Source organism: Aythya ferina (genome assembly GCF_964211825.1).
Source record: "Aythya ferina genome assembly, chromosome: 1".
NCBI lineage: Eukaryota > Metazoa > Chordata > Aves > Anseriformes > Anatidae > Aythya > Aythya ferina.
Genome location: NC_140296.1, coordinates 18,252,023 through 18,268,667, shown reverse-complemented (window position 1 = coordinate 18,268,667; position 16,645 = coordinate 18,252,023).

Here is a 16,645-nt window from a genome sequence, read left to right as displayed (position 1 = left end):
GTGATGATGGTGTTGGTGGTGGTGGCTCAGAGCTCTCAGCTACCCTCTGTGCTGGCCACACAGGATCACAGAGAAGTTCCCAGGTCCTCACTGCTATTTCTTCTGTCAGAAGATCAACTTCTAAATCCCAGCCAGCAGCAAAGGGACGGCAAAGATATCAGAGGTTTTAGCAGGAGGAGAACTCAAATATCAGTATAGAAATTTTGAGATATCCTCAGCTGTACAGACCACGCATAGACCTAAGTCATCTCCCTGCAATATACACATCAGCCTACAAGATCTGATTATGTTGTTATGTAGATCATCCTAACATACTTAGATTGGAGAGTGAAAAAATTAAAAAATACGGTATTTACTTTGAAATAATGTTTTCAAACAGGGGTGGAAATAAATGGGGAAAAGGAAGAATTGTTTACTTCTAGTGCTCTTAGGTACACAGGATTCTTCCTGATGCCTTAGGATTTCAGGAGTATATTTTTGTTGCATCAGAGTCAGATCAATGAGGGAGATGACATTATACAATCTAATTTACACTGGTGTATTTTCTTTAAGTAAAGGAGAAGGTTGTGGTGGAAAGGTAAAGAGCCACCAAACTTTCTGTCCATAAACCAAGTGACTTATATGTGCCAGTTTTCTGGAAAATTTATTTATTGTTGTTATCCTTTATAATCTAGTATTCTTTCTATAAAACAAATATTTGTCTGTCCCCATTTACCTTTAAGATGGGATTTTAGAAGTGTTACAGTTACTTAGATGCATAGTGTATCTCTAAATTTCATCTGGCAGGTGGAGGACCATTTTTTTTTGTAGGCAATTTCAGTAATAACCATCACGGAGGCTCCAAGTAACTGAAGTCAGCTGGGTTATGACCGTGTAATACAAGCAGAATCCCTTTCAGTTGTTCTTTGATTACTAGCAAAGTAATTGCATTTGTTCAAATACTCTTTTCATAGAGTGACATTTGTTAAATATAACTGAAACCAATGCACAGTATATATTTGTTAAATCATACATTTACATAAATAAAGTCAGCATACTGGAACATATCATAGAACAGTCACTGAAATAAACAGCAGGAGGCCAGATCCTCAGTTTGTATGCTGGTATCCTCTCACCCATGCAGAGCTCTGTTTCATTAGGTTTCTCTCTTTTGCAACACCAAAGAATGTGGCTGCAAAGGATATAGTTTATTTCAGCATTGTCAGGTCAGCATCGAATCATATATGCATATATGTAAGGCAGTATATAGCTAAATACTTCAGCGTTATGTGGATTTCTAATATTGTACGGTCAAAAGAGTGCATCAGATAATCTAGTCTGACTTTAACCAGAAGGCTGCTCATCATAAATTAATGGTTAATGCAGGAAATAAATCTGAAAGGGACCCTCTGGACCTTCCAATTTAAACCTTTGCTGTCACATGCAATTCAAGTCACTAAATGTAAACTATTTATCTGTTTCTTAAAGGTTTTTTGGTGGTATTAACCTCACTGACAAAAAAAGGTACAGAAATTTCACTCCTTGGAAGGGTAGAGAGCCCAATTATTTCAGATAGTTCATTTTATCAATTTAATTTTTAGTATAGGATAATTGATACTTATTTTTCCTTGGCCAGTGCTGCCCATGAGTTTAATATTTTCTGTTCTTTTTGATTTTCACCCCACTATTTGTCGTACCCCCTCCAGCCCTTTTATTTAGGCTCTGTTTTTATGAGTCCACTTTCACAAGGCAGAAAACTCTTGTGTAATTCTCCTGGTTCTTCCGCTGAGTCATTTATGCATACGCAAGTTTGAATTCACCCGTGTTAAACACGGGCAAACAGTTAGATTGAAGCAACCAGATTGTTGCTTCTCACTAATGAAGCCACAGTTAACAACAAGAGTTCTTGATTCCCCCAAACTGAACACAGTACGCTCTGGACTTTGTTTCAATCTCCTTTCATGTGGGATTTTCATTCATATGTCCTTTTCATGAATAAGCCCATTTCCAGGAACCTACTCTACCCCCATGTTCAGCACGTTCCACAGCTCGTTTGCAGCCCTCGCACTGCCATTGCCCGGAGTGCATTACCCTGTGGAGAAGTTTCATCGGCAGAGTCCAAGGTCAGCTCCTCCACTGATAAGAGCTGTTGTGAAAAAAGCCAGAAGCGAGGGGCTGCCCCTCCTTTCCCTTGGGAGCCACTTTTAAGCTGAGGCTTTGTGCTGGCCTTTCGTGCAGCTGTATTTCCATCTGATCCTGACTACTGTCTCCTAGCCCAGTCCTGACCCTGGTTTGCTGCTCCACATCCTGGCTCCTTGGCCATGAGGTGACCGCTCCTGTTGCCTTGGTATCATGCCTAGATTCCCCGCAGAGCTGCCAGCTCCCTGCCAGCCCCCTACCCTCCTTCCTTTTTTTCCTTTATTTCCTTCCTGGTTTCTATATAATGCATGCTTTTGGGTGGGCAAGCTTGGACAAAGTGGTGCAGCAAATTATGTCAGGATTCCTGGATGGAAAGTAGCAGACTGAAATAAAAGCCAATAATTCTTAACGGTATATACCTGACATCTCCTGGAATCTCACATTGCTTGTGTGCAAGTTTTCCTGGCTTGTCTCCACAACATGTTCCTTCTAACAGTAAACATTTTGCAATAGGAGCTTCATCTTTCCTATGTGTTTTTATAGGTTCAAGCATATTGGGAAACATGTATTTTTTTCACCACTATGACCTCCAGTTCTTTACTATTTTTTAAATTTCTATTTGCGGGAGGCTGACAAACCACTAGATGGCAAACAGTTTCTGCAAAATAATCCATGTGTATTCACACAGTGCTCTGTCCTCAGCTTCATCACTGAGGCAAAGGGGTGTAGTCCCATGGCAGTTCATAGGAATTTGAGGTGAAGATCACAGAGTCACAGAATTTTCTAGGTTGGAAGAGACCTCAAGGTCATCGAGTCCAACCTCCGACCTAACGCTAACAGCCCTCCACTAAACCATATCCCTAAGCTTTACATCTAAGCGTCTTTTGAAGACTTCCAGGGATGGTGACTCCACCACTTCCCTGGGCAGCCTGTTCCAGTGCCTCACAACCCTTTCAGTGAAGAAGTTCTTCCTAACATCTAACCTAAAACTCCCCTGGCTCAACTTAAACCCATTCCCCCTCGTCCTGTCACCAGGCACGTGGGAGAACAGGCCAACCCCCACCTCGCTACAGCCTCCCTTGAGGTACCTAAAAAGAGCGATAAGGTCGCCCCTGAGCCTCCTCTTCTCCAGGCTGAACAAGCCCAGCTCCCTCAGCCGCTCCTCGTAGGACTTGTTCTCCAGGCCCCTCACCAGCTTCGTCGCCCTTCTCTGCACCCGCTCAAGCACCTCGATGTCCTTCTTGTAGCGAGGGGCCCAAAACTGAACACAGTACTCGAGGTGCGGCCTCACCAGAGCTGAGTACAGGGGGACGATCACCTCCCTAGCCCTGCTGGTCACGCTGTTCCTGATACAAGCCAGGATGCCGTTGGCCTTCTTGGCCACCTGAGCACACTGCTGGCTCATATTCAGCCAACTATCCACCATCACTCCCAGGTCCTTCTCTGCCTGGCAGCTTTCCAACCATTCCTCTCCCAGCCTGTAGCTCTGCTTGGGGTTATTGCGCCCCAGGTGCAGGACCCGGCACTTGGCCTTGTTAAACTTCATGCAGTTGACCTCAGCCCATCGGTGCAGCCTATCCAGATCCTCCTGCAGAGCTTTCCTACCCTCAAGCAGATCGACACACGCACCTAACTTGGTGTCATCTGCGAACTTACTGAGGGTGCACTCGATGCCCTCGTCCAGATCATCAGTGAAGATATTAAAGAGGACCGGCCCCAGCACCGAGCCCTGGGGGACGCCACTAGTGACTGGCCTCCAACTGGACTTGGCTCCATTCACCACGACTCTTTGGGCCCGGCTATCCAGCCAGTTTCTAACCCAACGAAGCGTGCGCCAGTCCAAGCCAAGAGCAGCCAGTTTCTTGAGGAGAATGCTGTGGGAGACGGTGTCAAAAGCCTTGCTGAAGTCAAGGTAGACCACATCCACAGCCTTTCCCTCATCCACCCAGCGCGTCACTCTGTCATAGAAGGAGATCAGGTTCGTCAGGCATGACCTGCCTTTCATAAAGCCATGCTGACTGGGCCTGATCGCCTGCTTCCCCTGCAAGTGCTGCATGATGACTCTCAGGAGGATCTGCTCCATGAGCTTTCCTGGCACTGAGGTCAAACTGACAGGCCTGTAGTTTCCCGGGTCTGCCCTCCGGCCCTTCTTGTAGATGGGCGTCACGTTTGCTAGCCGCCAGTCGATTGGGACCTCCCCCGATAGCCAGGACTGCTGATAAATGATGGACAGTGGCTTGGCCAGCTCCTCTGCCAGTTCCCTCAGTACCCTTGGGTGGATCCCATCCGGCCCCATCGACTTGTGCACATCTAAGTGCCGTAGCAGGTCACCAACCAGTTCTTCATGGATAATGAGGGCCACATCCCGCTCCCCATCCCCTTCCACCAGCTCAGGGTACTGAGTATCCAGAGAACATCCGGTATTGCCGCTAAAGACTGAGGCAAAGAAGGCATTGAGCACCTTAATGCTATATGCTATAGTCCTGCTCCTCCCTGCCTCTCCCTCCATTTTGCTGTTTAGTGTCCACTCAGACAGGTGTGGAGTGGGTTCATAGAAGTGATCTATGCTTAAAACAACATAGGAAAAAAAAAAAAAGTAAGCTGTTTCCAACCATTTCAGTTCCATCAATCAGCTTACAGCCCTCTTGTGCAAAACAAGGTTTATTCTGAGAGCTGTAGTTACAGCTCTATGCTGCCGGTGAATGGTATCACATATTCTTCTATCTGGCATAAAATCCCAAGGTTCAGGTATGTATGTACACAGATGCTCAGCATATATTCTCTATAAGTTACTAAGGATGACCTCTGTGACTCCTGGTTTTCTATCTACAAGAGACATGGCACGAAGGTGTATCTCCAGAACGTAGGTCCAGCTGTTTTGAGAAGATTTTTAAAACAAATAAAAATAAATCTACCAAGTAATGTGACTTTGCTGTCTGATTATCTTTTCTGGTCATTATTGAAGTTCTGTGTGAACGTGTTTTAACCTGGATTTAATTGGAAGGAAAATGTTATTGGAGTCAAATTATCCCTTTCAGTTGAATCACTTGAGGAGACCCAAGGAAAGGAGAGGATCCATATGGAGCTTTCTTTTAGTGATTGCCTCCTGTTAACTGTCACGGGTGCAGAACCATCTCATCCACAAACTCTGATCTGGGGCAGTGTCCTTAGTGACACCCTGGGACTCCCTGCTCTGGTTTCTGGCATCACTCTTCCAGGTCAGTCCTCTGGCTATGGATGCTCCTTGATCACAAGAGGTTTATTCAGTATAACTAAGCCCTCACAAACAAACAAGCAAAAACAAAAACAAAACAAAAAACAGGAGGATAAGGCCATATCATTTCATCTTGGCAACTTGCATGTGATTGGGGGCGGGAGTAGTCCTGTGAGCTGCTGACACACTATCATTTTCTAATTTTTTTTTTTTTCTCAACTATGACATTTATTTAACTTGATTTTTCTAGTTCTAAGACCATACAAATGATCAAGGTCTTTCTCTCCACCTGCCCCTGGCACTTTAGCACTAGAGACCTTGATCTAACTTGAGGAAGGCAGGAATGTGCAGGAGTTCTCATCAGCGGAGGAGGGATAAATGGAGAGGTAAAATGTACATGAGGTGGTTGTTTTTATTTGGGGAATGAAAGTGGTTTTTAAGCTTTTCTGTGAAAGGCGGATAATCAGAGCAGCATCACATTCTGTGTGTAGCTGCCAAGCAATTCTGCAGTGAAAAGGTGATTTGGATGTGAGAATTTTGGCACCGTTGGTGAGGATCCGATAACTGCAGCACAGCAGGGCAGGAGAGTGTTTTGCTTCCAATTGCTTTGTCTTCAATGATTTCAGTACAGTACCTGAAACAGTGGGAAAGAGATAAAAATGTTTGGAGTTTGTCATCCCGAGAGGTGGAGCTCTGGGAATCCACTCAGAGAGGACAGCTGAGGAGGTGGGTCTGTCCTGTGACAAGGGGGTGAATTACCGCCCTGGAATTCAGCTGAACTGGTAATAATTGGTTGTTCCAAAGCCACGGATCCATCATACACACGAGACTGCAAAACCTGTGACAATTTCCGTCTCTGCCCAGGGGACTTTAAAGTTAGTTTTCTGGAACTCTTGATCCTGTTCAATAGGAAAATATGTGAGTTTTTCACAGGAAAGCTTTTCTTACTCTTCTGATTTTCTGAAATTCTTCTACTTCATGTTATCCCTAACATTTCATAGCAATAGCTCTTCCCTATGATAAGTTGAGAAAGTGGTGGACAGCTTAACATGAAATTTTCAAAACAAAGCAGAATTTGCCATCATAGTCATAGCCAGCAGGGCGATAACTTTTACCGATGTGAAGGTTTGTCTCCTTCAATATGGTATCTTAAGGTGTGCTCAAAATACAACTGTACAAGTTCATGAAAGTGAAATCCACTGCAGGCTGATAAATATAAGAGCACAGTGTCTAACACGTCTGCAATCCTTGATGTGCACATTGGTGGAAGCTGGGGAAACGCTGAGGGAAAATCTGTGCTTGCTTCATTCTCACATTTATTCCCAGGTATCGACTTTCTCAGTTGCTGGAGGCAAAATACTGGGCTTGAGGCACCTTTGGACATTTCTTTGGTCTGACTCCTTCCTAATTTTCTGGCATATAATGCCCTGAAGCTGTGGCTGCAGATTTCTCACTGGAGGACAGGAGCTGAGGAACAAAATCCACCAGACCTTCCCTAAGGAATTTGGGCAATGTTTTCATTGCTACCCATGTCCCAACTCCTGATAGTAGTTAGACTGTAATTAGAGGCTCCAGTTAAACAAGAAAGACATTTTCTGACTGCACGAGATTCATGTTGACAATGAATTATATAGACAGATACCCCTGTTGCCTATTGGTGCCCAATTCTCTTCTCTGGATAATGCTGACATGAATTATCAGTAATATATTTTTACTCTCTTCCCAGTCCTTACAGATGTTTCTCAAAAACACATGCAACAAAGGGGAAGCAAAATCTCTCCATTAAGCAAAGATGTTGATTGCTGTAGATTCTGCAAACCCTGCTGTACTGCCACTTGCAAGTGAAGTGAGAAAAGTATGAGGTCCTCCTCTTTACTACCTTTGAAAAATGCATCCTCGGGTAGCCTGCTAGGAAGGAATGAGTTCATATTTAACGAGAGACTATCAGTTCGTAAAGAGAAGCAGCTCAATTATGCAAGAGAAAGAGTTTAGTGTAATATTCTTGCAGAAAGTTTAGTGTACGAGGGCAGTGCATTAAGGCAGGAGGTTTGTGTGGCCACCAGGAGGCACAGCAAGCTAGGGCTCCACCGTGCTCACACCACTGAACACAGCAGTAGTGAAGGGAGGAGAAAGTTTTCATATGACTTTGCATCCAGAGTAGGAAAGGGAGAGATTTCTAATGAGCAAAACTGGGAATGTGTAGAGCTGGCAAGAAAATGAAGTAATAAAATGTGCAGGTGTCAAAAACGTTCTCTGATCCAAAGCTAGAAATTCAAATAAATCTTGTTGCTGCTGTTCACTTTCATTGGAAGACATAATTAGCGTCTGAAAATAAAAATGTGAATCAGTGTATAAAGCAATACAGGGGCTCTGCCTCTTAACATATACATAAGCAGTTGTGTAAGAGACCTTTCCAAATAGATACAGTTACGTACACATAGAAAAGATGCTGCAAACATTTATGCATGTGAACGATCATACCTGTTATATATTAAAAATATATTTAAAAAACAGTGACAGACTTACCAATGGGTACTCACACATCTGGCATGACACAGCTTTTAGTTTGTAATAAGCTCAGCAGTTATGTTTTGCCTCCACCAGTGTGACTGAAAACAATGACCCTCTCTGGCACCCTAGGAGCATATTTATCATATTCAGAATGTGAACAGAAGTATTTTTAAAGCTGCTAAATTTTATTTATATATTTTTTTTTTGTAATATTTTAACCAAAGCCTTCTTTTCATCATTTCAAAATCAGGCGATCAGCAGCTGAGAATGTAAAATCTAAAATCTGATCTTTTCCTAGGTTGGAACAGAAACCTGAATATAAGAACACAGAAAAGAAATAAAGAGAGCCCCAAACTATTATTAAAGGCTCATGAGTGTTTTTTTTTTTTTTTTTTTTTTTTTTTTTTTTTTAATGCCAGTCTCATGACTTTCTGAGAGCTGATTTATTGAAAGCCTCGGTTTGGCAATTCTGCGCTTGGCTAGCTTGGGCTTTACCCAAGTCCCCTTTTTTTCTTGGCAGCACTTAAAACAAGTCGAGATGGAGCCTGTGCTCCTTTGTAATCCAAGATTGCTGTGTGCAATCAGGAACCCTTCAGCACAGGAAATGAACAAAGCACCCCAAAGCCCAGCTGGGGCTGCGGGGGGCTGCTCCTGCGTGGGTTTGGTGCATCTGACACGCTCGCCGGTGCAGAAATTCGGCTTTACTTTAAATTGCGCTAGCTTAGCTGGCAGCAACCCGACCGCTGCGGACTCGGTTGCTTTGAGGGAACTCATCTGATATTTCCATTCCTTTATTAACTGCTATTTCCAGTCCTTTAGCATTTGCTCGAGCTGCTGCTCTGCAGCGAGCAGAGGCAGCGTGCAGCCGCCCCCCGCAGCAGCCTGCGTCCCGCTGGAGCAGAGCAGCAGCAGCGCCAGGTGGTTTTTGGGAGCGCTCAGCGATCCCAGCAGTGAGGCAGCAATAAAACAATGCTTCCAATGTACTGCACTGCCTCTGCCAGGCGGCTCTCATTTCAAGGCTGGGGCATATATATTGCATAGGAGGTTTCTCCTGCGCTGCTTTTAGGGCCCTCGGCCAAAGTGCTGGCACAGCGTTGGAGTTAGTAACCCGTGGCAGTACCCAACTGCTGAGGTAGCGCTCTGCCCTATTACTTTTTAACACACTTCTGTTTTCTGTATACGAGCACGGGTAATGGAATCGGGCAGCACTTGGGTTTTTAAATAGGCCAGATTCTTTGTTTTAAACGGGCACAGCTGCGGAGCTGGTGGAGTCCTTGCTGCAGTACACCACGCAAAGCCTGGCTAACCACCACGATGCAGAAGCCCTGTGCAAAGATGAGTAAAGGATCATCTAGCACCAGGGTTTATACCCTATGTGATTAAGCATGATGCTTTTAGTAATCCCTTTAAAATCAAATGTCTTTTAAAATTGTGTCGTGCCATCCTGCTCTCACTGAAGTGCCGGCAGCTGAGATTTCAGCCAGGTGTTTGCTGCACTCGATAGCTTTTACGTGTGGGCTGGTGGCTTCCTGAGATGGAAGAAGCTTGAACTGTTCAGCTCTATAATGGAGAAGCAAATGCTTTTCTAGCAATTGCTAGCTGTGTAGCAGAGGGGAGATATTTCCTGAGCCAGCACTGTTGCAGTCATTGCAGGCCAGCCTGCCCGTAGAACCTGCCATTTGTTAGCTGGGACAGCCAACTAACTAGGCTGAATTTGTTCCCTTTTATAACTATCGATGCTGGGTTAATGGGTTAAAGGGTGTGTATGAAAGGCTGAAATCTCCAGCACTGCAAACATATCAAGAGTTTTGTTTGAAAGATTAATCCTACTGCATAGAAAACCACAATGTCCTCAGAAAGCTGAAGCAAAAATGCAGTTTTACATGTGTTATTGCAAAGCACGCAAATTTTACTGATGGAAAAATACTCAGGTTCAAAGACAATGATGCAGAATTCCATGTTTTTATTTGGGTGTTTTATATTTTAGTGTAAGTACAGAGAAGTCAGCAGGTAGGAGAGCACACCCTATACACCGGGGCTCGACCTGTGGCCCATCTCTCGTGTGCCAGCTGCAGAAAGGCTCGCAGGCAGCCCACAGCAGCCTGTCCCACGCCGATGCAGCCTGGTACCCATGACTGAGCCGTGCCTGCTGTGAGCTAACCCCGGGGGTGTGTTTGCTTCCTCTCGGATCCCCGTGCTCCACCAGGTTTACGCCTGACAGAGTGAATCTGTTCCAGAGGAAGCGTGCCGAGCAGCCGCCAGGAAGCAGCTGAGGTACGCTCACTCAGCCCACACGAACCCACAACTCCCCACATCCTCATCTGTGCCTCCGGTGCATCTTCTGCTTTGCAAGAAAATATTCTGGAAGAAATCCTGTGTTCTGCACTTTTTGCTAGAGCTCTTCCATCTTGTATAAAGAAGCGTAATAGTACCAGCTTAGTTTAGGGCAAATGATATGTTGTAATCTATCTTGCTTAATTTGATGATTTATTTATCTTTCTTGTCCTACACATCTGTCAGTGGCTTTGCCCACTGTACGGCAAGAATATGAGTCTGGTGGTTTAGATTTCACCAAATATGGAACAATCTAGGTGGGTTTTTCTGCAAACCAAAATGCGTATGAACTCAGAGCTCTTGTGAGACTAGCTTTGCTGTCATTTTAACTTACTGCAGTAGAAAGTAGTGAACCTTTGAGTAAGGGATTACTTCAGGTACTACACAAATATTTTTGAGACCGATTGCTGATTATATTTATGTACAATTTAGCAGTTTGGATACCTTCAACTGATAAGGAAAACTGTTGGCAATTAAAAGTCCCTTCTGGGGGGGGGTGAAAATGTTGTGAGAAGCAAATGATATCTGGTTATACTAACACCTAGAAGAAGGTCTGAACCCTTTATGTAGAATTATTCTGAAGGGTCGTGTCTTGATGAAAAATTCCAGGAGCAGTTCTCAGCTATGCAACTGCAGTAGCAGCAGTGGCACAAGCTCAAGCAGAGACAACAGCAGAGCTGTTCTACCATTTCAAACCCACTCTGAATGGAAAAGGCGAGAAGAATTAGGTTATGCCCATGTGGCATGGTGAAAATTGAACACAGAACTCACGTCCATCTCAGTGACAGTATGACTGCTGGCTTTACTTGCAATGTCTGGATTAAAAGTCTCTGTGCAGGCTTTGGGCATATCTTCATTTTCCTTGTAAAATCACCTTAACAGCCTCTGTTGCTGAGTTTTACAGTGTGAGTACTATGTCTTGCAGGATGTGGTGTTTCAGCGTGACCATAAAATTACTAATGAAAAAGACACTTAAGTAGAAATGTTATGTTCTGCTCTGCTACCATTAGCAGGAGGAGCGTGACTAGGCTACTATTGAAAAATGAGCAAGTTACCTTAAAAGCTGGATTCTGTTCTTCCACAGAGAGCTGTATAGTGGAACTTACTGCCATCATAATTTGGTGTACGTGAGAGAATGAATATTAAAAACAGTCTTTGTAAATACAGAGAAGTTTTAATAATCTTGGATGGTACTGTGACAGAGCCTTCCGTGAGGAATGGTAGCACTTTCGAGGTTCTTAACAGTTGGCGATTGCATTTTAACATATAAATTTTAATTGGTAAGCAGAGCTGCAAATAGGAATCTAACTCAACATTTTCATGGTCTGTTGCATTTGGGAACAAGGTTTTCTGAGCCCTAACTGTTGTACAGTAACACCTGAAATGAGTTTCTGCCTAAATGAATTTTCCCAAAGCCCGAATTGTGTAGAAGAACTGACTTTCTACCCAAATTAAGGATTTTCTGAACAGTTGTGTAACTTGTATTTCTTATGTTCTCCTAAAGGGAACTAAGAACTGACCTTTCAGAAAGAGAGAGTTTGGAGCAATTATGTGCACTTCAGCAGTTGCTTTGCAACCTTGCTTTATAGAATTAAACCTTAGAGATTCTTCCCCGTTTTTCCTCAAGGCATGTAGAGTTTGATCACTGACATGCTCTCTCTGTGGGCTAAACCTAGTTTTATTTCTCAGACAATGTTGAGCTCATTGGAGCATATAACGTGCCATACTGCATTATGTTAATTTAGCCCGATTGTGTACATCTAACCATTGTTTCCCAGTGCTGCTGAGAAGATACAAAAATAAAACAAACCCAAAAATATTGTCAGCAGAAGTGTGGTGCTGGAGAATTCAACTTAATTACTAACTTGTGTTTCAAGCTGGCTTTCTCTTTCAATACCGCATATAAATAACAAAAATATCCAGAAATACAATAATTCAGGACAAGAAAATATTGCACTCCCTCTTAGATGCTTGCTGTGTGTTTTCACTTCAGCAACATCCTGTAGCAGTGATTTTCAGTCCATTTTGTTCTCTGATGAAGAGATAACACTTGGTTTCAAATACACTACTTTTCAACTTCATGATCTGCCTCCTCTTGTATTACAAGACAAAGGATATGAAAGCTCATGAACATGTTCTCTATTCTATTTTTATGTTTGCCAGCATTTCACTAGATCTTGACCCAGAATTTCTAGGGATTATTTACTAAAAAGGGACCACAGAAATACCATACAGCCCATTTATATCAGCAAATCCAATGGCTTAATATGACAGAGCTTTGAAACTAGGGAAGTAAAGGAAGAGAAATGGGACAGCAACTACTCTTTTCTAAAGCACAGTAGTAATTTAGGGATGTGCTCTGGTTTCTTAGGGCAGGTGGCAGCTATTTACCCCCTTAGGTAATACATTATTTACTGGTACTTTGTGTCAAGTCCTGTGGATTTACCACCTACCTCAGTTTAGGCTGCTGTACGTTGAAATGTCACTGTGCCATTTCAGTTAGTTGCACCCCGTCACCTGCTGCCCTTTCATCCTACCAGCTATTCCTTTTTGTTAGTCACTCATCAGTGATCGTGTGCTTTTCCACAGGAGATCACGTATGAAGACAAACAATCTTTGTTGCCCAAGGAAGATTTTTTTTCAGAGCTTTCTGTTCCTTTTTGAGGAGTTTCTGCATCCACAGGCTGAAAGTGTGGTTTTAGAACAGAGTGACTGCTAACCCCAAGCACATTTATGCCTAATTAGTTTGCCCAGGCTTTTCACATGTTACTGCAATTACATCACTTTTTCAACTTTATAACATTTTTTTCTTGGTGGCTGACTTCTTGACAGGAATAGAACAAAGCACAAAGTACGAATAGAAGGTTTCAAGCCTGCCCATTGCTGTTCAGCTCCTTTTCTATGCAAAAGATGACAGCAGAGCACTCAACCCCTCTTGGCTTTCCATTACTATACACTGCTGTTTTTTTTTTGTTGTTGTTGTTTGTTTGTTTGTTTGTTTTTTCCCCTCCTAAGCCTCAGGCTTACGTGTTTGAATCTCATTAATTACATTTCTTAGGCAAAAAGTTCTAATTCAATCAGATGTCTTTTTGCCTTTTTGCTTTTTTTTTTTTTTTTTCCATGACCTTTCACCATTTCCAAATGTCTTCTTAGTTCTGTAGTCTTTTAGGCTCCTGTTTTGTCAAGGAGGAGGAGTGGGAGCAGCTTGATAGGCACCTGGCAGCTCACCTAGGTTAAGCCACCACCAATGATCAGATCTGCACGCAATATTTCAGCTCAGGTTGGATATTCGTACATCTATCAGTTGAACATTTCGCTGTTTATAGGAACATATTGTACTGCTTAAATTGATAGCTGTGTGTGTTTTTTTTTTTTGCAGAATCACAGAATGATTGAGGTTGGAAGGGATCTCTGTTGGTCATCTACTGTGCCCTACTCAAGCAGGATGACCTAGAGCCATATTTCTGGAAACAAAATTGTTACCACATAATGTGCAAGATTAAGTCATTTTTACCATCTCTACCTTGTGTAAACTTCATTTGCCATTGTGCTCCCTGTATCTCAGCATAGGTGGACTCCCTCCCATCTGTCATAGACTGACCACAGAAACAAGGTTTGCAGGGCCCAGCTGCAGCAATGAGGAAAAAAATGCTCAACTTTACTTATGTGATAGGAAATGATGTAAAGAAGCGAGAAGGGGCAGACCTTCAATTTAGCAAACCTCCACCTTCATGCAATTTTTTTGACTTTTTTTTTTTGACTGGCTCCAAGTAGAAGAAATTCCGATGATGAGCCATCATCAGGGCAACCAGCGTAACACTCCTCTTGGGTGCTTAAGTGGGAGCAAGCAGGAGTGTGCTTTGTTTAGGAAAATCATGGAGCAACTTACCTGTTTTTATAATTTTAATTTCAGCAGCATCTGAAGTCCCAAATCTGTCCTTATGTTCCACCCTTTCATCCTCTCTTCACCTCTAAACTTCATGAATGACCTATAATAGGAAGACATTAAAGGAGTCTAAAATGCATTTCTCATTTCAATTTTATCCTAGTTCATTGCTTTGGTACCCTTGTAACATCCTAACTCACCTGGATCTTCAACTACCAACATTCCTTAAGGATAACCATAGCCTGTATCTTCCAGTATTTCTCCTAAAAGCAAGTAAATACGGCTAAGTTTTCCAGCCCTTCTTCACACATGGCAAAATGAAACAGCTTTTAAAGGTATGAGAAGCTTTCTCTTTCCTTCCTTATGGTTCTCTTTGCTGAACTTTAGTTGAGGGTGATTTCTTCTGATAACATTAAATTGGAACATGATACCTGCTGCAAGAGCACATGCCCTCTTAAGGCCGAATCACCTTACAGACTCCAAATTGCATCTTTGTAGGTGTGCTAATGAGAGAGCCTTGAGATTAATTTGGCTTCTGCAAACGAAGAACCTTGATACACGCCTCACTTGCTGTGCTAGGGAGGTGAAAAAAGGAGTAATCTGCAGAGACATGCACTTCAGCAATAGAGTGGTAGCTGGCTTTAATGACTCATGCTTTTGTTAGTATTAGCTCAGCCTTTTTGTTCTTAAATTCCTTCAGAAGCCCAGAAGTCTGCTGGCTTGCTACTCTGTACAAGCAGATTAACTCTGAAATAAGCCACTGATTTCAAGGGAAGCAGAGTGGTAAAATAAAGAAGGAATTGTATTTGCTGGCTACTTTACATCAAATTCATGGTGTGGATTTTTTTTTTTTTTTGCAATTGGTTTTTTTTTTTTTTTTTTTTTTTTTTCCCAGCGGAAGTTCATGATTAAGGGCTACATATAATTTAGATGAAAATGACGTCAGCAAAAATTGCCATCTGTTTTCTTCTAACTGGAACGTTTTCTTAGTAAGAGTGGGCTGGGGAGACTTTTGTGGAATATCCCCTTGAAGAGGTGATGGGGTGCCTCCTTTGGTTCTGCAGGCATTTTTTCCACCTTTTGTGATGCTACTGACATAATATCCCATATGTAGAAAACACAAAATGGAACAGCTTTCGCTTTTCTTTCCTAAATATATGTAAGCATTCCTGGAAACTCCCCTTTTAGAAAAGGAGTCCTAGTCACTCTATTTGGACAGGGCTGAGGGGAAAGGTGGACTTCCCTTCTGAGGTTTTGACGTGTCCAGTTTGGCAGGGCAAGGAGATGACACAGTCTCGAGACTGTATTTTGGCTGAAAACTCGTAACTCTCACAGCCTTGATTCTTTTTGCTTCTTAATAAGGCAGCAAGTGAATGCAGTAAAATCAGGAGGGTGGAGGACCTAAAAATACTTCAGTGACTGATTCCTAGTAAAAACCTCTATATTTTAATATGATTTTGTTTATTCACTGAGTTGTACGGCTGTATCTCCGAACAGCTTACATGCGCCTCGGTGGGTGGTGGAAATCAAAACCATTTGCTTTTACTTTAACAGTTGTATATTTTTTTTAAGCTTTCAAATGCTTGCATCCAATTCCTTGGTAATCATGTTCCCTTTTTCATCCACAGAACTAGATCCAAGAAAAAAAAGTTGTTGTTGGGACTGGTGCCTTTAACTCTGCCTATTGCCTTACCTCTTCTTTTATTTCACAATAAATACTCAACATTATTTTGCTGAAATTAATATCTCCAGGATTATCAATGGCTTTCATTTCCACTGCTAAGACCTAGCCACAGCCATATGATAGCTAAAATAAACACTGTCACTAAAAAAACAACGCTGTCACTGCGGAACAACTTGTACTTGTCATAATAATTACAACTATGAATGAGATAAAAACATTAAGTGGCCAGAAGCAGAACTGCAGCTAAGTGTCAGCTGCTAGATGACAACCTCATGTATCAGCGAAGGCACGTCTGGGTGACGTGACACAGGAGCAGTGACACGCACAGATTTGTCCCAGCTGGAATACAAGAAATCAGACAGCTTGCCCCAGCCTTAGCTGCAAAGCAGTTTACTTTGTTAATTTCCCTTTGGGCAGTTACCAACTATTATTAAAAAAAAAAAAAAACATAAAATAAAAATGGTGGCTGAGGTAATAGATGAAAAATAACAACTGGGTAATCTGTATTTTGTGTGAAAAAATTAGATTATTTGCAAATTGTTATCACAGAGATGCAAGTAGTGATTCACTTGAAATGAATTCAGATCTGTATTTGAGACTGTTAAACAGACCTCAAAAGTGATTTCGCTATTTTCAGTCTTGAGCAGAATAGGTATTACAGTTTGGCCCTGAGATGGGCTGACACTGCAAGAGTGCTGCTCTTTGCTGCAGCATCAGAGGCTAAATACCTAAGAGAAAAATGTGGAGGAGGTCATCATATGTGAGAGATGTTTGGTAGCAAAGCTTTTGGGCTACTCAGACACAGCAGTGGGAGACCCATGGCCCTAGCCATCTGTTTGCATGTGGTGGGAGCAGTCTTCGAGAGAAGCACTGTTTTCCTGAAGTCTCACTGGGAGGC